This window comes from Solanum tuberosum, unplaced genomic scaffold (genome assembly GCF_000226075.1).
Source record: "Solanum tuberosum cultivar DM 1-3 516 R44 unplaced genomic scaffold, SolTub_3.0 scf00165, whole genome shotgun sequence".
In the NCBI taxonomy this organism is placed as follows: domain Eukaryota; kingdom Viridiplantae; phylum Streptophyta; class Magnoliopsida; order Solanales; family Solanaceae; genus Solanum; species Solanum tuberosum.
The window spans coordinates 705,418-712,517 of NW_006239090.1; positions in this window are offsets into that span (position 1 = coordinate 705,418).

Consider the following 7,100-nt stretch of genomic DNA (forward strand, 5'->3'; position numbering starts at 1 on the left):
CAATAACAATGAACAAGGTGTTGGGTTTTAGCAAAGGTGTGAATGAGAAATAAGAAGAGAAAGTGGAAAAAGTGAGGGAACCAATTGGAGGGGACTCAAATTATTATTTCTATATGTTTCATCTATTTTATGTTTCTGTTTTGCTAACCTTAATACAGGAGATAACATAAGGTATAGCAAATATTGAGAATATATGTTCGAGGAAGAAAAATCAAGATAAGAAGTGGGGCACGAGGGCTTTTCAGAAGATTATTTTGGTATGATTTTAGTTGTTTGGTTTTGGATTTCGAAAAAACTCTCATTTTTGCATTTGATATATCTAGATACGTATTATGAGTAAGATACATGCATTTATCTTGTTTTCTTTATTTAACCTTTTTTACTTGGTTTAGCGGTTATTTTTTATCTAGGTCTTGCAAGTTTGAGTGACACTTTCCTAGAGTGAAACGTGAAAAGAATGAAGAGTTTAGATCTAAGGTCTATTGTTCATGTATGATGTATTATTCATTCCAAATGTGCTCTAGTTCATTTATGCATCACATGAACTGATGATCTAAGGCACAGGTACTCCCTAGACTATGATCGAAATTCAGAGACACACATAAACTTAACTAGGGTCCTATTACCCTCCCCTCCCCCCCTAACTAATTTAAAATGGAATAAATACACCAAAAATGTTGATGTGGCATAGAGAGTGTGCACCCGCTCTTGAAGGCAAGTGATGAGTGCACAAATTGGACACGTGTCATTTCTTAATTGGTAACTTTATAATTAATTACTGCCTCCGTCCCATTTTATATGTCACCTTTCGGATTTCAAGAGTCAAACAAGTCTATCTTTGACCGTAAATTTTTCATAGATCTTTTAAACATTTTGAATTATCAATTATTGTGACTCATAGTACTTTTTACATACTTTACGAATATATAAATTTCATTCCAAAAAAATTGAAGATTCCATGCGCAAATTACCGGTCAAACTTAAATTGTTTGACTCTTAAAACATAAAAGGTGTCATATAAATTGGGACAGAGGGAGTAGTATACATATTTATTGATATTAAAAACTTATATATATTTAATTATTTTTATTTATTTCTTTGTAAAATGTTTATTAAATTTCTTTCACACTTTAAATTTTTTTAATGAATTTATTATCTTTTCACTTTTAATTATTTTTAAAAAATTATGAATATTTTTTTAAAAAAAGTGTCCTTAAATTTTAACGTTTATTTTTTTCATGTTTTATTTGATATTCTTCACTTGTTTTGATATTTGTTTGAAATTAACTTATTTTAAATACAAGGCATTTAAAATCAAATCAAATGAAAGACAAAAAAAATAAAAAGAGTAAATAAAATCAATAAAAAACAAAAGAGAAAAAACAATGAATGAAGGTAAAGAAAAAGTTTCGATACAAGGTAAAAACAATTATGTATTAAATTAATTGAAATACAAGATAAAGAAAATAAGAATGTTTTTTTTAAGAAAATATTAATTTTTTCAAGAAAAAAATATTAATATTTTTAAAAAAAATTTTAAAAAATATTTACACATGTGGCAGACCTGTGTGTACAAAAACAACCAACTTGGGTGGTTGAAGGTGCCACGTCAGCATAAAAGGTGCACAAAAATATGAAAAAATGAGTTCGGGGAGGGGGGGGGGAGTAATAGGACCCTAGTTAAGTTTAGGTGTGTCTTTGGGATTTCAGTCATAGTCTAGGGAGGTACTTGTGCCTTTTTCCTTTTGTTATACCAACATATTCCTACTAAGGATTTGAGGCATTGACTTGACTATGAATTTTTATAAATATAAATTTAATAAAATTAGAAATAATTCTTGAGAAGATTATGGTGTTTTGTTGAGTACTTATATGGGGTTTGTATTTATGGACAAAAGAGATGTATTTTGGAAAGTGGGTAGTTTCATCACTTTTTTACAGGTGATATTGAGTCGGCACATGTCTAAATTACTCCACTTTGTTTTAGCCATTGTAGCTAACTAATTGAAAGTTGTAGTTCCTCAACAAAGTCAACTTTGTTCTCTCAACAAAACTGGGCTTATTAAATGCAGATGAAAAATGTAAGTCAATATTCCACTCTTTTGGACTATATTGACTCCTTGCAGTAGGAAAGAGCTATTGTAACGGCCCACCCCGCTAGTGATATTGTCCGCTCTGAGCCTAGACCCGTACGACTTTAAACTGCATCACTAGTTGGTAAGGCCTGCTTACTGAAATACCCAACATCTATTTTGTGCTTTGTCAATGTGGATCTTAAACTGGGGCATCACATACACCCCGTCTATGGACTCAACGTCCTCGCTGAGATTTGCCCCATCGTATGGGATTTGCTTATACTAAACACTGAGGTTTTCCCCACCTTACCGGGATTTGCCTAAACTCTGTCAAACTCTGGCCCACATCGACAAGACTGACACATGAGTTACTTTGATACCATTTGTAATGGCCCAGCCCGCTAGTGATATCGTCCTCTCTGAGCTAGGTTCGCACCGCTTTAAAACGTGTTACTAGTTAGTAAGACCTACTTACTTAAATACCCAACATATCTCTTGTGTTTTTTCGATGTGGGACTTCTAATCTTAAGCTGGGGCGTGATGAGTCAGAGATTTTTACTCATTTAGGGCTTTATTTTCATAGTTTTAATGTCCTAAATGCTTAATTTATGCTCTATACTGATGTTAAAGTGTTGCAACTATGAAGGCAAATGAGCAAGGCAAGAACATACCGGGCAAAAATGAGCGAAAGGGTTGAAGAAAGGCAATTCTGGTGATCCACAAAACCACTCGGCGAACCGCCGAAAGGCTCTTCAGCTCGCCGAAAGTTACATCGTGCTAGCCCTGGAGAACAAGCCAACTTGGCGATGAAAACAGACAGTCGGTGAACTGCCGAATGGATCGGTGAAGCAGCTCCTGCTCACCCAAAGTTACAGAATCCTGAGGTTGAAGAGGCAAGGCCAGACATCGATGGAGAGTGACACTTGGCGCGTCACTGACTTGGTCGACGATGCTCGACTTACTTCGCCGATCAGTCCACAAGCTGCAAATTCTAAAGAGTATAAATGTAAAATTTCAAAAGAGTTTTTAGGGGGGTTGGAAGAATTTTGAAATTCCCAGATTCTAAACAAGTGTTCTCAGAGTTCTACCTTGAGTTCTTGATTCCCAAGACATTTTTTAGAGTTTTTTTGGTAGAGTTTTCAAGTAAGTTTTGAATTTTTGTTTATTTGAAGCATTGTAAAGATTTAGAAATCATTACCCAGTTGATGGATAACATTATTGGTAATATTTTCTTGCTTTTATTAATGTGTGGCTAAAACCCCCATTCTTGGAGGGGTGATCATGTGATTAATCGTTCTAATTAGCTTATGGGTATTGTTGTTTACTTATTTAAGTGCTAATTTGAAGTGGGTTTGATTGAGAGTTATGTATTAAGCCATGAATTGTAGTTGCAAATGCAATTCTAACTTAGTGTTCTGGGCTTGCTTGAGAAAGAGGCTCTATAATTATGGCTATTGATTGATGATTGTAATGATTGGGTTATCGTTGATTCTGCTCGAGAGAGTGAATCTAAACTCGATTCTACCAATCTAGCTCGAGACAGTAGATTAATTGAGGTATTGGGCTGCTTATATTATTATGCTTGCCGAGGTTCGAGAGAACTCGCTTGAATCGTAATAGTTGTTCGAGAGAAAGCTATTGCATCTAGAGTCTAGCCTACCCACTAAGATTAGGAAACTGTTAGTAAACTTTAGTTACCCATATAGTAAAATTAGCTTTTAATTGATCACTTCCCCGAGAATCCCTCTCTACTTATCTACTCCCCTGCTTTCGTAATTGTTATAGCTGTTACTTGACAAACCAAATCCCTCCCATCTGACACTTACTGTCAAACCTTTTTAATTTACTCTAATTATTTTTGATAATTTTTACTTCTACAAATGACTAGAGCACAAACCTTTTCCATTTTGTATCACTCACTGTGGGTTCGACCCTAATTCTCTATTGGGTTTATACTACATTACGATCGCCTACACCTAAAATTGGATGAAGTGTAATTGAGCGTTATCAAAAAATAACGCCGCTGCCGGGAAGTGGTATTTAGAATTCTGTTATTGAAGTTTGTTTATGATCTTACTATGTTGTAGTTGAGCTTATTTACCTTTGGTTTGTTGTTGCCTTTGAGTAGGTGACGAAATGTGTCAACGGAAGTAATGCCAGCCTACAGAAACATAATGACGACATCATTAACTTTAACGATGTGAATAAAGTACATGTAAATAAAGGACATTTTGGTGGTGTAGGTGCTATTCGGTTGCCTCCGATCATGGGAAATGCGGTGTTCCACGTGACAAGCACGGTGCTGCAACTATTGCAAATGAAAGGGTTGTTTGAAGTCTTGGCTCATGAGGATCCCCATGGTCATATTCGAAACTTCTTGGATGTTTGTGGACCCTTCTCATTCTGAAACATCTCCCAAGAGTCAGTTCGACTCTAATTGTTTCCTTTCTCTCTGATAGAAGAGGCTACCAAGTGGTTAGCTGACCTACCTAGGGACTCAATTACCACTTGGGGATGAACTTACTGAAGCGTTTTACATCAGGTTATTTCCTCTTTCGAGGATGATGTCGTTGAGAGACAATATCCAAGGTTTCAAACACTTTGATGGTGAGCCAATTCATGAGACGTGGCTACGTTCTTAGAATTTTCTGCTACAATGTCCGACTCATGGACTCCCAAACAACGTCTTATTACAACATTTCTACTGGACTCTAGATTCGGTTAACAAAGGTGTTGTTGATCAACTTGTTCAAGGAGGAATCATGCAACAACCATTTGAAGTTACATCCACTTTGCTTGATGACATGACCAAAATCAATCGGGCTTGGTACACAAGAGAGGATTCAGTGTCTCCTTTGACCTTTAGGATAACAAAGGAACAAATTGAAAATGGCCAAGAACGAGATCAAAACATGGCCAAGATGATGACCCAAATGGATTTGTTGTCAAAACATGTCATGGGTAGTAATTCTAAGGCTATGAATGTTTTTGGTGTTAGTGGGGTGAACCCCGATGATGCACACTTTGAGGCTCTATATAATGAGGAAAATGAGTTTCCTTACAAATCAAAGTGGAGGTTTCCGTCCGAACTATCCAAGGCCAGGCGACAATCAAGGTTGGAATAGAGAGCGTGATAACGGTTGGAGATACCGTGATAGGGAATGGCGTGATCGTGGAACTAATTGGAAGGAGAGAGATCGGGACAGAGAGATATGTACCTCCCCATGAGCGTCAAACGCCAAAAGAGCAAAGGGTTGACCCAGAAAGTTTCCGCACTGAAGATATGCTTTCACGCATTCTCAACAAAGTGGAAGGGTCAAACAGGGTTTTAAAAGAAATGAAAGATGACGTTTCAACTCTCAATCAGATGGTTACTTCTCACTCGATGTCCATTAAGCAGCTGGAGACACAAATGGGTCAAATTTCGACTCATTTGAATCTAAGGCCAAAAGGAGTATCGAGTGACACCATGGCCCATCCCAAGAATGAACCTTGAAAAGGTATCCTCATCGTGCCACGACGTTAAATAAGGTGCTTCTTGGGAGGCACCCAAGTTTTTGATGTTTTTAACAATATGTTTGAATAACGGGTGTTGAATGTGCAAATTGAAATTTTGAAATTTTGGGAAAATGAGCAGTTAGGAGAGCCAAAGGTCCAGTCGGCGAACCCGACTTGGATCACCGTTTAAACCACCTAGCTTGCTGGAGGTTTTGCAAAACTCGACGGGCTGAAGTGCTACTCAGCACATCGCCGAGTGGGTCGGCGACGTAAGTAAGAGTCGTCAAATGGCGCGCGAACTGATGGGTCAAAAGGACAAACCATTTTTAATTTCAAAGATCTCCCTCATTTCATACTTTTCGACTTCCAAACTTTCACAAACAAATATTTTCATACTTCCGTACTAGTTTTCTTGCTTTTTGTGTGGCATCAATTAGTTGGGGGAGAATTTTTGGATACTTTGCTTGCCTAACCTTTCAATCATCTACTTTTTAGGTTGGTTATCTGAACCCCGCCATTCTAATTTAGTAAATTCAAATGCATGATCTTTGATTGGTTGTTTTCATGTGTATTGCGATTTGTTTTCATATGTTTTGACAATGCATGCTCGCATCTTGTTTTATTTTGTGTTAATTGCCTTAAACTGTGAAATCTTGTGTGTTAGCATAATAATTTTGTAGGTTGTGTTGATTTGATTGTTGAGTCTAGTGGGGGTGAATTATGAGTAACCCCGTTTGTGCCTATTGACTGATTTTGCCCAATAATAGAGCGGTTGACGTCATTCTTAAGGGAAAAAGACGTTGATTGGCTAATTTTGGCTAAAAGGCTAGTGCTTTCAAGCCGGCTAACCATGTGGTAGTTCGGGGGATGAAGGTGTAATGTAGTAGCACCGCCATAAATGAGGTGCTTGGTTGTACGCTGAATGTGGTACACTACTATGTGGATAAGGTGAAGAAGAAGACCCTCGATGACCTAAAGGGTTGGTTGACACATTATATCTGACACTACTCCACGGTGGATTAAGGTTGGGTTCCATTGAGAAGAAGGACCTGAACGTGGCTGCCAAATAATAGTTCGGGTTTATTAGCAACACAATTATGTCTTCACAGAATGAATCTATACTTCTGTACTCGAAAGCTGCTTGTCTAGGCTGTATTATGGATCGGGATTGAATTAATCTCGATCTGCTCATTGAGAAAGAGATGGACATGAGGGCCAAGCAGAGACAAATCTCTCTCTCATTCCTGGTCTTGATTACTGAGTTGTGTAGGAGTGCCCATGTTCTGTTGATTGCTAAGACGAATGTGGAAGAGACTCTCACTTCCTCTAGTGACATCTGGAGGATAAAGGTTGAGTACATGAGGGACGATGTTGATCGAATGAGAGATGTACCGGTGGATATGTCACCGGTTGTTGATATTGAGATGTTTTCGATAGAGGCAATACTCCCCCTCAGGCTAGTGAGCCTACAGGTATCCCTGGCACCTCAACTTCTATACCTTATGACCCTACTGCTTATCCCTCTTC